Consider the following 17,871-nt stretch of genomic DNA (forward strand, 5'->3'; position numbering starts at 1 on the left):
ATTTTATGTTATGTACACTTTACCACAGTAAAAAATGAAAGACAAAAAGACAGTTGATATCAGTGGGCAAACACTGATGGGGATAATCTGGGAAAGGCAAAGGTATTGATGGTGCTAGAAAGAGATGGACAAAGAAGGCAAATCGGCCACACCCTAGAGAAGGAGAATGGAATCCAGGCAGAGAGAGGGAGAGGGAAAGAGGGAGAGGTGAAGGCCGGAGAGAGAGACAAAGGGGAGGAGGAAGAAAGAGAGGAAGGGAGGGAGGGAAAGCAGGAGGAAGAAGGAGAGAGAAAGAAAGCGAGGGAGAGAGGAGGGGGAGAAAGAGAGAGGGGGAAAGAGAGGGAGCGAGGGGGAGAGAGGGAGAGAAGGGAAGGAGGAGGGAAGAAAGGAAGGTAGGGAAGAAGAAAGGAGGGCGGGATGGAGAGTTGATCTAAAGAGGGACACTTCTTCCAACCACTATAAACAAGAAGGAAAGCATGGTGATAAATTCCATGGTGGAATTATGAGGGAGTTCCCATTGAACGCCTTCTATTTTCTACCTAGCATAAGGGAGGACATCATCTGAGAATAAGGAAGGAGGGTGAGTGAGAAATGGGCAGAGGCAGGAAAAGATACGAAACAGTCCCTACAGAGTGTGAAAGAAGAAATCCCTCCAGAGAAACATGGTAGAAGTGCAGAGCATCCAGCTGTGATTTGGGATTACAAAGTTAAGGCACAGTCAGTCAGCTCTATTTTTATTGACTCCAGCAAAGTTCAGCTACATGGAGAAGCCAAAAATCACCTGTGCATTGTGAGACTCTGAGTTGTAGACCCAGGGTAGAGCCTGAGCTTCCGGGTTTCTAACAAGCTTGCAGGTGACGCCCTACTATGGGATCACTAAGTCACACTTTGAGTGGCAAGGGACTAGAGCCCATTCCTTTGTCATTTACTTCTCAAGCACTTAAGTAGAGAGCAGGTCTGTCACCCTTAAGTCTGAAAATGATTTTTAAAACAGTTAAATTAAAATGATAATAATTAAAAAGGAGAGAAGCATGGAGAAGGTGGAGGAGTATCTGTATCGGAAATACCTTTTCTTGCCCCTCTTCTCTTCTACATTTCCAGGCTTGGCAACATCATACAACCTCACAGCTTCAATCGCCATTTTTATGTGGATATGATGACTCCCTTCTTGGCTCTAAAGGCCTAATGGATACATCCATATAAGTGTCCCGCCAGCAATTAAAAGAACAAATCTCCCCCAATATTTGCTTCTTCTTGGTCTTTTGATGTATTGATTCTTCTTACTCTCTGGCTTCCACATTTAAGAAGTTAAGACCCATTGATTTATTCCTAAAGTATTAGTAACTTCAGTGAATGCACAAGATACCACTTCCCCTTAGCCGACAGGCAAAAATTCAAAAGTTTGACAACACACTCTGCTAGTATGACTGTGAGAAACAGAGGCTTACATGCATTGCTAGTGAAAATTAAAGACAGCACATCCTTACGGAGCAGATTTTTGCAATTATCTTTGCAATTATCTTTTCAATAATATAGCACAATTACCTACACCTTGACTTTTGACCTAGGAATCTATCCTAAAGACACATTGGCAACACATAAAATGATATGTACACATGCCCATTCACTGTACCACGATTTATAATAACCAATGATTCAAAACAACCCTCAATGTCCATCAAGAAGGGACTGCTGAATAAGTTACAATATGTTCATATGATGGAGTATTATGCAGACATAAAAAGGAATGAGAAAACTCCCTACATACAGGTAGAAGAGAATGTAAGTGAAAATGCAAGACACAGAAGAGCATACATAGTATTTGCTTTTTAAATAAAAAAGAGAAAGAATAGTAACACTTATACACATTTCCTTATGTTTTCAAAAAGAAGAAATGTAAGGATAAATCAAAACCTTAAAAAAAAGGACTACCTATAACAGAAAGCAAAGAACAATGAGGAGGGGATAAACATGGAAGTCGCGTGCCGTATTTTATAGTTTTTACTTTAAAAGCACTAAAATGTTTTATATAATCAAAACATAATATTAACTAGAAAAACCACAAAGCAATCAATAAACATCAAACAATGTGAAATCTTCAGTGGCTTCCCACTACCTACCCACTAGGTCCAAACTCCTCAATCTTGTCTCAGTGCTCTGAGGCTGATCTAGCCAGGCATTCCCATCTTACTTTCTGATGTTTCCCACCCTGCCATACCCCTGGCATCACATGTTCACATACTAACCACTAACATCCAAGGACGTAGTTTATTTCCCCAGTTAGATTATACACCTCTTGAAAATGAAACCCACCTCTGATCCATTTTGGAAACCGTCAATGTTCAATCTCTAGAATTAACATATGGTAACATAAATTGGTCATAATTCTGGCATCTGAAAGCTATTGGCTGGAAATTTTGTATTTATTTTGGAGAATTCAAGGAAGCCAGAGCTCCTTGATATTAATAGTATATCAAATATCTGGCTAAAGTGTAACTTTCTAGTTACAAAACAAAGACAACAATGGAGCAACCCAAGGGTCCTATGGGTGAATAAATAAAAATATGGTATATCCATACAATGGATGATTCAGTCTTAGAAAGGAAGGGAATTCTGACACCTCCCACAACACAGAAGAACCTTGAAGACATTATGCTAAATGAAATGGGTCTCAAAAGGACAAATACTATATGAGTTCACATGTAAGAGGTTTCCAGAGTAGTCAAATTCATAGACACAGAAAAGAGCATGCCAGTTGCCAGAAGCTTGGAGTAGCAGGCAGTAGGGAAATGTTATTTAATGGGTACAGAACTTCAATTTTGCAAAATGGGAAGACTTCTGGAGATGGATAGTGGTGATGGTTACACAAAGTGAATGTACCTAATGTCACTAAACTGTATACTTAAAAATAGACAAAATAGTATATTTTATGTTATGTATATTTTATCACAACTTTTTTTAATTTTAAAGCAAAGAAAATGAGCCATAAGAAAACATTTTAATGGTGACCTTTTAATACCTTGTGCGTGGGTGCATGCTAAGTCACGCAGTCATGTCTGACTCTTTGCAACCCTATGGACTGTAGTCCACCAGGCTCCTCTGTCTATGGGATTCTCCGGGAAAGAATACTGGAGTGGGTTTCCATGCCCACCTCCTCCCAGGGACTGAACCCATGTCTCTTATGTCTCCTGCATTGGCAGGTGGGTTCTTTACCACTAGTGCCATCTGGGAAGCCCTTTAATACCTTATATTAATATAAAAACAATTTAGCCAAATTTCCTAAAGGAAATCAGTCCTGAATATTCATTGGAAGGACTGATGCTGAAGCGGAAACTCTAATACTTTGGTGACCTGATGCAAAGTACTGACTCATTTGAAAAGACCCTGATGCTGGGAAAGATTGAAGGCGGGAGGAGAAGGGGACAACATAGGATGAGATGGTTGGATGGCATCACCGACTCAATGGGCATGAGTTTGACTGAACTTCAGGAGTTGGTGATAGACAGGGAGGCCTGGCATGCTGCAGTCCATGGGGTCACAAAGAGTTGGACAGGACTGAGCAACTGAACTAAACTGAACTGATCCCCTCCAGGGCCATTAAAGATTACCTAGGGAAGAGAAAGTTGGCTTTTTGCTTTAAACTTGGTACCATGTTCTCCCCTTAGAGGAGTATTTCCAGCAGAAACATCCTGCCTGTGGACTGCTTTCCCCCATGGGCTTTGTATAACCAGAAGTTACACACAGCTGATTACTTTAAAAGGTGTTTCTAAGACTCTGATGGTTGTTTCTAATCAAAGCTTTGTATTGGCATTGATCCATAATATTTGCTTTGATGCTTCTAAGTAGAGGAATGCTCTATCCTTCCTTTCCATTCCCACAGAAAAAAATCACTGAACAGTGAGTTACTGCTGAGGTTGAGAAACTCCTTGGGACGAATTTACCTTCACAAGGTAAAACTCTGTATCTTGCACCACACTTATACAAAATGCAAATAACAGGGGACATTGTTGGGGGGTGGGATAAGAGGTATGTGGGAAGGTTCTACACTTTTCAATCAATTTTTTGTAAAACTAAAATTGCTCTAAAAAACATAGCCTATTAATTGAAAAACTAAAGCTCTGCATCTTAAGTTCCCTGTGCTGTTGGTATAGCAAATAATCATATTGATCCATGTAAGCAAAATGATGCTTTCTTAATAAGGAAATACATTCTCCTTTAATATGCAATATAAATTAAGGGATATTTTGCTAGCCAGTCATTTTTCAAAATATATTTGAACATTAGGAGAGGAAAAAAAAGAAAAAGTTGTAAGAATGCAATCAATCCCCAAGTTATAACTCCATAATTTCTGCTCCTGTCTGCACTGGAAACTCCACATTTCCAACTCTTGGCTTTCTTTTTCTCTTGCCATTTAGAGAATATAAACAGACATGTTGAAATTCTTGACCTTAGAGGCAATTAAATACTGGAAGGAATAAGTTATTGAAATGCCCTTCTAAGAGTTATTTAAAATGTAGATAACAAGCTTACACTTTCAGCTATGATGGCATAGCTGGTATCGGACTAATCTTCCTGCTAAGAACATCTATAAAAGCTGGGGGAAATATCTCTCTCTCTCTCTCTCTCTCTCTCTCTCTCTCTCTCTCTCTCACACACACACACACACACACACACACACACACACACACCCCTCAACTGCTTGAAGATAATGAAGAACAAGAAAAACAGCCAATACTAGGGGGATAAGAGCAGAAATGCTCCCTGAAGAGAACCCTTTCTCAGAGCCACATTTTTCCCTCAGGACATTTAATACTATACAATGCAGAGCATGGAGATCAGAAATTAGCAGCCTAGAGACTGTGCAGTCTCATTGGGCTGGAAAGATAACACCTGGGATTTATGGACCACTGAGGAGTAAGGGGGTCATTAAACAGTAGGCTTTCAGTTGAGACTCTAGAAGAGCCATGACCTATGTCTAAGACAAAACTAGAAATAGACCAGCCTCAACTGGCTCAAGGTGATTTTCCCATGCTCTATCTGGGAAAATTAAACTCTAAGGAAGATATTACGCAGAGACTCTACAATTTTTCATATATAATGTCCAGCATTCAAAAAACAATACCAAACATTTCAGTTAAAACAGAACCAAATGACTGAAAACCAAGGGAAAAAATAGACAGAATAAACTGATTCAAAGGTGATCCATATACTGGAGTTACCAGACATGGGTTTTCCACTAACTGCCAAAATACTTAAACCAATACTTCACAAGAGAAAGAGAATACTTTAATGGCCAATAAGTATATGAAAAGAAACTCAGTATCATTAGTAATCACAAGATAACACTACAAATCTTCCAGATTTGTTTAAAAAATACATTAAGTATTGATAAGGACATAAATTAATTTGCACTGCAGAAACTGCTGGTGTAAATGTAAATTGATGCAAATACTTTGAAATGTTCTTATGTAGAAGTTATGGAAGCTAAACTTACATATACCCTGTGATCCAGTAGTCCATTCCTGGGTATACACATAACAAAAAAATGAGTGTTTCTATCAACTGAAAGATAATAGATATGAATATTCACAAAACCTTATTTATGATAGTCTAAATTGCAAATACAGACTTCCTAGGTGGCTCAGTGATAAAGAATCTGCCTGCAATGCAGGAGACATAGGCTCGGTCCCTGGTCAAGAAGATCCTCTGGAGAAGGAAGTGGCAATCTGCTCCAGCATTCTTGCCCAGGAAATCCCATAGACCGAGGAGCCTGGTAGGCTACAGTCCATGGGACTGCAAAGAGTCAGACACAACTTAGGGACTGAGCACGTTGTACAAATGGCAAATAGCCCAAAAGTCCACCAACAGCAGAACGGTCTCTTCCACTGTATCCAATGCAATAATATAAGAAAACAAAAAAGAACAAACTTCATTCACCCAACCCATGATGATAAAGCTTATAAATATGATATTGAGGTAAAAAGCTAGACAAAAAAGAGAGCAAGCTATGAGTCTAAAGATTAAAACCAGGTAAAATTAGACTACTGTGATATGACCCAGGATAGTGGTGATGTTCAATGGAAGCAGATAATGACTGAGAGAAGGCACAAGCAAGATTTCTGATATCAGAATATCCTAGTCTTCTTTTGGGTGGATAGTGGACAAGTGTGTTCATTTTGTGAACTGAGCACTACAAACCGTATACCTAAGATTTGTGTAGGTATAATGCGCCTAAATAGAAAGGAACCAAAACACTCACAGTGGTTAGAAAAATAAATTATCTGGACAACTAAACATTCCATAACAATGGGGCAAAGGGCACCTGGACTACAAGGTTCTAGAGACAATGTTCGACTGTGATTCACTCACAGCAGCTCCTTTTGGAGCTATCTTATCTCTCTCTCTCTTTGGTCACTGTCTTCCACATCCAATTTGGATTTGCAGCAAGTGGTTAGATTTTTTAACAATTTAACCCCAAAGTTAACATATTCAAGACTAAACTCTTCACCATTTGCCATTTCTCCCTTCATGCATTCCTTCCCATAGTCTCTATCACAAATATGAGGGTCATCAACTTCCTGCTGATGAAGGTATTTGGTTGGTGCAAAAGTAACTGCGGTTTTGCATTGTTAACCTTTCTCGTTTGAATAAATGAGAACTTACTAACCTCTTGCAAGAAAATAACGGGACATGATGAAATGTTCAGGTAAATGAGATAAAAACTTTTGGATAAAAGCTTTAAAGTAATCATGTTTTGGTCTACTTAAAATGATCTTTCCAGATGTTTGGTAACTTAAGATTCTAAAGCTGTTCCAATTTAAGCTAAGTGATGCAAGTGTATTTATATAAAAGATACTAAGACATCAATTACTAGAAAAAAATTAAAAGTATTTGAAAATATTAATGAAAATGTTTGGTATCACCTAAGACGTTCTCTATAAGAAAACAGGGTTTCTCTGGTGATTCAGATGGTAAAGAATCTGCCTGCAATGTGGAAGACCTGGGTTCAATCCCTGTGTTGGGAAGATGCCCTGAAGAAGGGAATGGCAACTCATTCCAGTATTCTTGTCTAGAGAATTCCATGGACAGAGGAGCCTGGTGGCCTACAGTCCCTGGGGTCACAAAGGGTCAAATACGACTGAGCAACTAATACACATTGGAACACATTCTTAAATAAAGACGGTTATGTTATACATCATTTTAATGCATACTTACTGCTTTATGGAATGATGCTAAAGCTGAAACTCCAGTACTTTGGCCACCTCATGTGAAGAGTTAACTCATTGGAAAAGACTCTGATGCTGGGAGGGACTGGGGTCAGGAGGAGAAGGGGATGACAGAGGATGAGATGGCTGGATGGCATCACTGACTCGATGGACGTGAGTCTGAGTGAACTCTGGGAGTTGGTGATAGACAGGGAGGCCTGGCGTGCTGCGATTCATGGGGTCGCAAAGAGTCAGACGCAACTGAGCGACTGAACTGAACTGAACTGCCTAATGGTTTTTTTGCTAATGACTTATTACTTGCTGGGTTGTTTGGTTTTTTTTTTTTGGTTATAGTTCAGAGTTTTATTTGGTAAACAAGAGCTGATTCACTGGAAAAGACTCTGAAGATTGAGGGCAGGAGGAGAAGGGGGTGATAAAGGATGAGATGGTTGAATGGCATTATCAACTCAATGGACATAAGTTTGAGCAAACTCTGGGAGATAGTGGAAGACAGAGAAGGCTGGCATGCTGTAGTCCGTGGGGTCACAGTCAGACACAACTGAGGGACTGAATAGCACCAACAAGGATAGTACTTCCCCAAGGTGTGAGGGTGGGTGAATTCAAAGGAGTGGCCTCAACCGCCTCGGCTCCCTCTTTTTATACTTTTTGTCTCCTCCCCCTCCCCAACCCTTCACCCCAAGCCTGCCCTACGCCATTAAGGCTAGTACCCATACCCATCATCCATCAGGAAGGAGGAGTGTTTGCCTTTTCTTCCTTTTTTTTCCACCTGAGGTTTCCATTCCTGTCCTAGGATTTTTCCTTTGTCTCCTTTTCATGGGCTTTCCCCTATCTTTGTCTGTCTTTTAGCAGCTGCCATTTTGGACTCCTTTTTCTATTCTGTCTACCTAACATTCCCCCCTCAAGAGATGGGAGGCCCAATTCTTTGAGAATAGGGGCATTGAGGTCTCTCTGACTACCTCCTGTACTTCCTGGCTACTTCTGAGCTGGGATGGCGAGGGGCATTGGGCCTCCCCCTGTTGCTAGTCTCAAGCCTCAGAGTCTTTATAGCAGTGTCATTCTAAGGGTATATTTACTTTAGACTACGCAAATGATGTTAGACAAAAAGCAAATTCGAGCAGTTTTCTTATTCAAGCCCAAAGTGTGTTATAAAGCAGCAGAGACAATTCACAACATCAACAATGCATTTGGCCCAGAAACTGCTAATGAACGTAGTGCAATGGTGGTTCAAAAAGTTTTGTAAAGAAGACAAGAGCCTTGAAGATGAGGAGTGTAGTGGCCGCCCATTGGAAGTCGACGACCAATTGAGAGCAATCATCGAACCTCTTAACAACTACACAAGAAGTTACTGAAGAACTCAACGTTGACCATTCTACAGTCATTCAGCTTTTGAAGCGAACTGGAAAGATGAAAAACCTCGATAAGCGAGTGCCTCGTAAGCTGACAGCAATTTAAAAAATTGTCTTTTTGAAGTGTCATCTTCTCTTATTCTATGCAATGACAATGAACCATTTCTCCATCAGATTGTGACATGTGACAAAAAGTGGATTTCATATGACAGCTTAGTGCCTGGACTGAGAAGAAGCTCCAAAGCACTTGCCAAAGCCAAACTTGCACCAAAAAGAGTCATGATCACTGCTTGGCAGTCTGCTGCCAGTCTGATCCACTACAGCTTTCTCAATTCCAGTGAAACCATTACATGTGAGAAGTATGCTCAGTAAATTGATGAGATGCACCAAAAACTGCAATGCCTGCAGACAGCACTGGTCAACAGAAAGGGCCCGATTCTTCTCCATGACAACACCCAACTGCACCCAATTGCGCAACTTCAATGCTTCAAAAGCTGAATGAATTGGGCTACGAAGTTTTGCCTCATCTGCCATGTTCACCTGACCTCTCACCAACTGCTACCACTTCTTCAAGCATCTTGATAACTTTGTGCAGGGAAAACACTTCCACAACCACCAACAGGCAGAAAATGCTTTCCAAGAGTTCACTGAATTCTGAAGCACAGATTTTTATACTACAGGAATAAACAAACGTATTTCTTGGTGAAAATATATTGATTGTAATGGTTCCTATTTTGATTAATAAAGATGTGTTTGAGGCTAGTTATAATGATTTAAAATTTAAGGTCCAAGATTGCAATTATAATTGCACCAACCTAATAGAAGCCTCATCCCTGGGGCAGCGTTATGCAGTTTCTAGAGGTTCTCACTCAGAAGCCTTCCTCAGGTCCATGCCCTCTTCTCCAGCCACATTGCTTTCATTTTTCCTCTTTTGTCCATTCATTTATTCATTGACCTACTGTGTGTTTGTGAAATGTAGAGAGCATTCTGGTCCCTTTGAGAGGAGCTGATGACTGTGGAGGCAAGTCAGACATGGCCTCCATTAACCAAAGCCTTTGACTTTCTTTTTTTTAACTTTCTGTTTGCTATTGGGGTATAGTCACTTAACAAACAATACTGTGATAGTTTCAAGTTAACAGTGAAGGAATTCAGCCATACGTACACCTGCATGCACTCTCCCCCAAACTTCCCTCCCATCCAGGCTGTCACATAATATTTAGCAGAATTCCGTGTGCAATACAGTAAATCCTTGTTTGTTATCCATTCCAAACATAGCAGTGTGTACATGTCCATCACAAACTCCGTAACTATCCCTTCAACTATCCCTCCCCTCTGCCAGTAATCATAAGTTCATTCTCTAAGTTTGTGAGTCCCTTCCTGTTTAGTAACTTCATTTGCATCATTTATACTTAGATTTCACATATTAGGATTTCACAATATTTCTCCTTCTCTGACTGACTTATTTCACATGGTATGATAATCTCTTTGTCCATTCATGTTGCTGCAAATGGCATTGTTTCATTCTTTTAAGTGGCAGAGTAATATTCCATTATATATATATATATATATATATATATATACATATATATATACATACACACACACCACATCTTCTTTATCCAGTCCTCTGTCAATGGGCATTTAGGTGGCTTCCATGTCTTGGCTATTGTAAACAGTGCTGCAATGAATATCGGGGTACATGTATCCTTTTAGATCACCTTTTTCTCCAGATATATGTCTAGGAATGGGATTGCAGGGTAATGTGATAGCTATATTTTTATTTTAAGGAATACCCATATAGTTCTTCATAGTGGCTGTACTAATTTACATTCCCATCAACAATGTAGGACAGTTCCTATCTCTCTACACCCTTTCCAGCATTTATTTTTTGTGGATTTTTTTATGAAAGCCATTCTGGTTGGGGATATTAAAGAAAAGATATTAAGAAAAGATGGCAAGAATCCACAGAAGAACTAACGAAAAAGATCTTAATGACCCAGATAACCACGATGGTGTGATCACTCACCTAGAGCCAGAGATCCTGGAGTGTGAAGTCAAGTGGGCCTTGGGAAGCATCACTATGAACAAAGCTAGTGGAGATGATGAAATTCATACTGAACTATTTCAAATTCTAATCGTGCTGTGAAAGTGCTACACTCAATATGCCAGCAAATTTGGAAAACTCAGCAGTAGCCATAGGACTGGAAAAGGTCAGTTTTCATTCCAATCCCAAAGAAAGACAATGTCAAAGAATATTCAGACTACCACACAATTGCACTCATCTCACACACTAGCAAAGTGATGCCCAAAATTCTCCAAGCCAGGCTTTAACAGTACGTGAATGGAGAACTTCAAGCTGGATTTAGAAAAGGCAGAGGAACCAGAGATCAAATTGCCAACATCCGTTGGACCATAGAAAAAGCAAGAGAATGTCACAAAAACATCTACTTCTGCTTCATTGACTACACTAAAGCCTTTGACTGTCTGGATCACAACAAACTGTGGAAAATTCTTCAAGAGATGGGGATACCAGACCACCTTACCCACCTCCTGAGAAATCTGTATGTAGGTCAAGAAGCAACAGTTAGAACCAGACATGTAACAACAGACTGGTCCCAAATTGGGAAAAGAGTACGTCAAGGCTGTATATTGTCATCCTGCATATTTAACTTACATGCAGAGTACATCATGCAAAATGCCAAGCTGGATGAAGCACAAGCTGGAATCAAGATCGCCAGGAGAAATATTAATAACCTCAGATATGCAGATGACACCACCCTTATGGCAGAAAGCGAAAAAGAACTAAAAAGCCTCTTGATGAAAGTGAAACAGGAGAGTGGAAAAGCTAGCTTGAAACTCAACATTCAAAAAATGAAGATCATGATATGCAGTCCCATCACTTCATGGCAAATATATGGGGAAACAATAGAAACAGTCACAGACTTTAATTTCTTGGGCTCCAAAACCACTCCAGATGGTGACTGCAGCCATGAAATAAAAGATGCTTGCTCCTTGGAAGAAAAGCTATGATCAACCCAGATAATATATTAAAAAGCAGAGACATTACTTAGCTGACAAAGATCCATATAGTCAAAGTTATGGTTTTTCCAGTAGTTATGTATGGATGTGAGAGTTGAACAATAAAGAGAGCTAAGCACTGAAGAATTGATGCTTTTGAACTGTGGTGTTGGAAAAGACTCTTGAGAGTCCCTTGGACTGCAAGGAGATCAAACCAGTCCATCCTAAAGGAAATTAGTCCTGAATATTCATTGGAAGGACTGATGCTGAAGCTGAAGCTCCAATACTTTGGTCACTTTATGTGAAAAACTGACTCATTTGAAAAGATCCTGGTGCTGGGAAAGATTGAAGGCAGGAGGAGAAGGGGACAACAGAGGATGAGATGGTTGGATGGCATCACCAGCCTGATGGACACAAGTCTGAGCAAGCTCCGGGAACTGGTGATAGACAGGGAAGCCTGGCATTCTGCAGTCCAAGGGGTGGCAAAGAGTCAGATATGACCGAATGACTGAACTGACTAACTGATTCTAGCTGGTGTGAGGTGATATCTCATTGTAGTTTTGATTTGCATTTCTCTAATAATTAGCAATGTTCAACATCTTTTCACGTGCATATTGGCCATTTGTACGTTTTCTTTCAGAAATATCTATTTAGGTTTTCTGCCCATTTGTTGAGTTGGTTGTTTGTTTCAATGTTCTTAAGCATCATGAGGTATTTATAAGTTTTGAAGACTAATCTTTTGTCAATCACATCATTTGTAAGTATTTTCTCCCAATCTGTCAGTTGTTATTTTGTTTTGTTTATTGTTTCCTTTGCTGTGCAAAAGTTTTTGAGTTTAAGTAGGTGCCATTTGTTGATTTTTATTTCCATTAGCCTGGGAGATGAATTGAAAAAGATATTGCTAAAATTTTTGTCAGAGAGTATCCTGGCCTATGTTTCCCTCTAGGAGTTTTATAATGTCCAGTCTCACGTTCAGGTCTTTAACACACTTTGAGCTTATTCTTGTGTATGATGCTAAAGAATGATTTAATTTCATTTTTTACATGTAGCTGCCCAGTTTTCCCAGCACCATTTGCTTCAGAGATTCTTTTCAACATTGTGTAGTCTTACCTCCTTTGTCATAGATTAATTGTCCATAGATGCATGGGCTGGGTTTTCCATCCTGCTCCATTGATCTGTATTTCTATTTTTCTGCCAGTACCTTGCTGCCTTGATGACTGTAGCTTTGTAGTATAGTATGAAGTCAGGGAGCCTGATTCCTTCGGCTCTGTTTTTCTTTCTCAAGATTGTTTTGCCTATTCAGGGTCTCTTGTGCCTCCACACAAATTTTGAGATTTTTTTGTTGTTCTAGTTCTGTGAAAAACATGCCACTGGTGATTTGATAGGGATTGCACTGAATCTGTAGATTGGTTTGAGTAGTATAATCGTTTTGACAGTAGTGATTCTTCCAATCTGCAAACATGGTCTATGTGTCCATCTGTTTGTGCCTTCTTCAGTTTCTTTCATCAGCATCTTATAGTTTTCAGAGTACCAGTCTTCTGTCTCCTTAGGTAAATTTACTCCCAGATATATATTTTTTTGATGCCATGGTAAATGGAAGTGTTTCTTGAATTTCTCTTTCTGTCTTTCATTGTTAGTTTATAAATATGCAACAGATTCCAGTGCATTAATTTTGTATCTTGAAACTTTACCAAATTCACCTGGACTCTAATTGCTTCCTACATAGATAAGACTTTCTACACAGTCTCACCAACAAGCTTCCTCCTCAATTCAGTCTTCCCTCTGCACTGCCACCAGCTCACAACTCCCTTCTCCAACATATATGGGCACATTGCTAAAACACATACACACGGTTTAAGTAAGCAAGAGAAGCTCATTAAAGAAAATTTGGAAAATATATAAAGGACTATCATTCACACTCCATATTTCTAATACTCAAAGATTTTTAATAATGTGACCATTTTATTTATAACTTTTGAAATGATATATCTCTCTTTAGTACACAAATCTGATCATTTTCCTCTCTTCTTGGAAGGGATCAAGTTACTCCACCCCCTAAGGGACAGTGGCCATGGCCTGTGGGTGCAGATGTTCTGAGCCACCCTGTCTCTAGTCACACCATTCCCAAAGTCCACAGTGCCCTTCCCTCTTCATCCTTCAACACTCCATCCTTAAACACCTTTCAAGGCCAGGTTAAAAATCACACTTCTACTAGACTCTACTTACGTGACACCTGTCACAGCATGCTGTAACTATGTGGGAAGCAGCGTTAATGCTGACTCTGGAGTCAGACGGCCTGGGTTCAAGTCAGATCTGTGACTTGCCAGGTATGTAACTGTGTCAATTATTTAACCTGTCTTTGCCTCAGCCTCAGGAATAAAAGGATAAAAATCTAGAACTCCACTCCGAGTAATTTTATGAAGACTAAATGAGGTGATCTTGTCACTTAGCACAATCCCAGGCACATAATAAGTCCTCAGAACATTACTTATTATCATTGTGAAATGTCTGCCTCCTCCCCCTACACCAACCACGCACATCCTACAGGAAGGAGTTCTTTTTTGTCTTTTTACCTCCTGCCTATGCTTAGTTTGAAGTGATTTATAAATGTATGAGAAATAAATGAATGATCTGTCAAATCTGCCTGACATATACTCTTGCTATACATACTCTCATAGTGAAAAAAAGAGGGGAAGGGAGATGGGGAGAAAAAAGGAAGAAGAAGAGACAAAAGATGAGAAGAAGCGGGAGATGGAGAGGAGAAAGGAGAGAAGGGGGAGAAGAAGGCGGAGGAAAAGAAGAAGGAAGAAGAGGAGGTGAGGAGGAGAAGCGGGACGAGGAAGAGGAAGGAGAAAAGAAATAAAGTGGAAAGGAGGAGGAAGAAACAAAGGCGAGCAAGGAATTTTTAATGAATTTATTAATTAATAATCAATTTATTTATTTACTAATATTTTAATTGGAGGATAATGACTTTACAATACTGTGGTGGCTTTTGCCATATGTCGACATGCATTGACACTACTAACGATGGTATCTGAGTTTCGTGCACATAGAACACAGGCAGCAGCCATCACAATACTCCAACTTGCCTCTTGCTGCTAACCCCTTGAAACTGAGGAATACATTCGTCCTTAAGCTTAGTACAAAACTCAGCATTACACTCTGGACCCTGGGACAACCAAATTGCATAACCAGGACTCTTCCCAGAGAATGGGCCCTTAGATGGGTTCAAGTCTACCACGACTGAACAGGGCCTCCCAAGGAAACTCTGGGTCAGCTGGGGAAGAAGAAGGCACACCAAGCATCCTGTGTAGGGCATAATCTCATCCTCTCATGACTGGAGATGGATATAGTGCTGTATGTGCAAAATACTTAAAGGTTCCCTTGCAGCAGAAGTATGTTGGCAAAATCTGCTTTTACTGAGTCCAGATATCCTGGCTTCTACTTCTATTCCAGATTCAGTGATAAATCCCCAAGAACTCATAAGTGGTTTCTAGCATACATAAAAGTACAGAAAGCCTTTGTTTTCCTGATTAAGGAGACTACATAAATTTTTAACTGATTATTAAGAAATAAATGCCAACCTTTGCAGAAAAAATACATTTCTTTCTGTCTCTGACTGAGTATCAAAGAGGCCTTCGGGGCCTTCACCCCGGCTGAGGCCTGATGGTTTCATGCCAGGTCTGGGGGCCGGTTCCACCCCAACAGCTGTTCTCAAGGGCAGTTCACTCATCACCAGAGGCCCGGAGTCTCTGAGCCAGGGGTCACAGTCCTCAGGGGTCAAAACCCACAGAAAGAACACATGCCTTCCTGGTGGCTGGCAGCACCACTGGCTTGCAGATTTTTGCAAAACCATTAAGCCGTGGACTTGGAAGGCAGTCAGGCCTGAGTTTGAATTCCAACTCTACCACTTACTAGCTATGTGGCCCCGGGGCAAGTTGCCTCATCTCTCTAAATCTGAGTTTCCTCATTTGTGAAATGGGGATAATAATAGCATTCACCCTTGAGGGTGGCGCTTAGGATTAAACAGATAATGCATAGAAAGGATGCTGGACAGCACTTGAACACACAGGCTACACTCACTTAGTGACAGCTATTGTGACTATTATTTAGGAATCATTTTCTCAGCCTCCAGATTTTTTCCTCTAGTGCTTCCACTGAGAGAGAAAGTCAGATCTGAGGCTGAGGATGCAGAATTGGAAATGATAATAATAGCAGACCGTTAGGAGCATTGACAATGTTCCAGGCACTGTATAGGTGGCATTTACATATTTTCTCTGGGTTAATCCTCACAACAATATATCATCCAAGTACTACCACGGACCCCATTTTACCGAGGGGTGTAAGAGGCCCAAGGGCATAAAATTACTCACCTTGAGGAGAGGGTGAGAGAGGAGATAGTTCCCTGGGCTGAGTGGTAATGGGCAGGGAGGTTGGAGTAGTTCTTTAAAAAACTGTAGTGGAAAGGAAAGGGAATATTAAGAAGTGCCTCTGTGGGTTATGAATCAGTTCCCTTTAATGTTCTTTCAGAGTCACAAGTTAAGATTGGAATTCCTTTTTAACTAGTGGCTCCATCGTTGTTTTGAGACCACCTAATTCCAAAGGGCAGAGGTAAGCAGGAGGGAAGGACTTTCACCAAAACTGTAAGTAGTCTCCTACCATAGTAAAAACTCAATTTCAGGCCAACCTGACCGATGACCTCCCTACAGTCGGTACAGTGCCCCGCAGTGTAGGGTACATCCTAGACAGGAGAAGAGCTAACTGAGGCCTCCAGAGACTCAGCTACACTCAACCGCAGAGATCCTCCCTAAGTTCCTCCCAGGGCACAGCTCCCTTACGTTCTTTCATTTCCCCACCTTGCCCCCTCTTTAATAATGAATGTGTGACTCAGAGGTTTAATGAGTTACCAGGAGAAGTTCACCAGAAGGGAGGCCCATTGAGTAAACGCATAATTAAAATTACGAATGGACAGAGGAATACCATCACTGCAGGAGATGGGAGCACACTCAGGGGTGACTCAGGGGTCAGCCTGCTTAGAAAAGGGCCTCTGGGACTTAAATGATTTCTGATGATGATCTGGAAATGAAAGGAAAATTCTGGAACCCTTTCACACTCAAAAGAGACAGAGGAGCCACCCGGGATCCCTTCCTCCCCTCCTCAGATGATCTAGGTTGGTAGCCAGGAGTCACTTCCAGCAGAAGTTGAAAATAGCAAAGGCTGAATTCACCAAGGGAGTCATTATCCCTTTGGTGCTAACAGCACAAGGCCCTAGCATCAATTACTTCCCTGGTGTAAATATCCTACGGGAAATTATAAGTTAGGAGAACGTGAAAAGCTAAGGCAGCATCACACTGGATTTTCTCTCTTGAGCTCAAACCTAGAAATATTCTGTATCTGTGGACGCCTGGCTGGGGAGAGAGACCAGGCAAGACGACCATGCTCTGTCTTTAGGAGGAGGCTGGGCTATGGTAGTCTGCAGAATTATACACACCAGTGTGCAGCCATGGTTAGGATGAGACAGAGTCGTCCAGGGGGCTATGGGTTCTTAGGAGAAATGCGGGCTGATCCGAAACAAGAACTCCAAGACTCCTTGTGTCAGGATCTCTAAGATGAAAGCAACAGAAAGCAGGTTCTGCCTTTGCCTCTGTTCCAGGAGCTTCTGTAACTGCAGCCACTACAGGTCAGCTGTGCTAATACAGCAGCAGTACAAATTCATGCCAAACATCACACAATCTGAGTATGATATCTTAGTGTCTTCTTCCCATCCAGGTGTGCTTGGTGTTCACAGAGGGCCAAGGCTACCCTATTTTTTCTTCTAGAACACAAAGCAATTGCCTTGGCAAGGTGGAGGGGCATTGAACAACTCAAATTATTTCCACTAATGGTAATAAAAAGAGACATGGTCCCAAAAGTTATGTATAGAGTTGGAAAGTCTTTTTTGTTTTTGTTTGATTTGAGACCCCATGGACTCTGCAGTCCATGGAATTCTCCAGGCCAGAACACTGGAGTGGGTAGCCTATCCCTTCTCCAGGGGATCTTCCCCCAGGAATCGAACCAGGGTCTCCTGCATTGCAGAAAGATTCTTTACCAACTGAGCTATGAGGGAAGTCTTGATTATAAAGTGACACAGTTTTTAAGTGGTACTGGAAACAAATTACTAAAGCTATAATATCAGCTATGAAGGAAAGGGAAGGTCCTATTGCTTTACATACATTTTCCAAATGGCTTTCTCTGTGTTCAGGTTGACAGGAAGTGAATCCCTCAGATTGTCAAAAAGCCTT

At 40.8% G+C, this 17,871-nt stretch overlaps 1 protein-coding gene across 2 annotated transcripts in view; it reads right to left on the reverse strand.

The window, feature by feature from the left end:
* HIVEP3 (HIVEP zinc finger 3) overlaps nt 1-17,871 on the reverse strand; it is a 544,861-nt gene that overhangs the window by 451,901 nt on the left and 75,089 nt on the right. The window contains exon 2 of one of the 2 annotated variants that reach the window (XM_060397829.1): nt 15,964-16,044. The exons of the other annotated variant lie outside the window; for it this stretch is intronic. The gene's annotated coding sequence lies outside the window, so the exon portion shown is untranslated. The remainder of the gene's footprint in view (nt 1-15,963; nt 16,045-17,871) is intronic. 2 annotated transcript variants of the gene reach the window in all.

This window comes from Ovis aries, chromosome 1 (genome assembly GCF_016772045.2).
Source record: "Ovis aries strain OAR_USU_Benz2616 breed Rambouillet chromosome 1, ARS-UI_Ramb_v3.0, whole genome shotgun sequence".
NCBI classification, from domain to species: domain Eukaryota; kingdom Metazoa; phylum Chordata; class Mammalia; order Artiodactyla; family Bovidae; genus Ovis; species Ovis aries.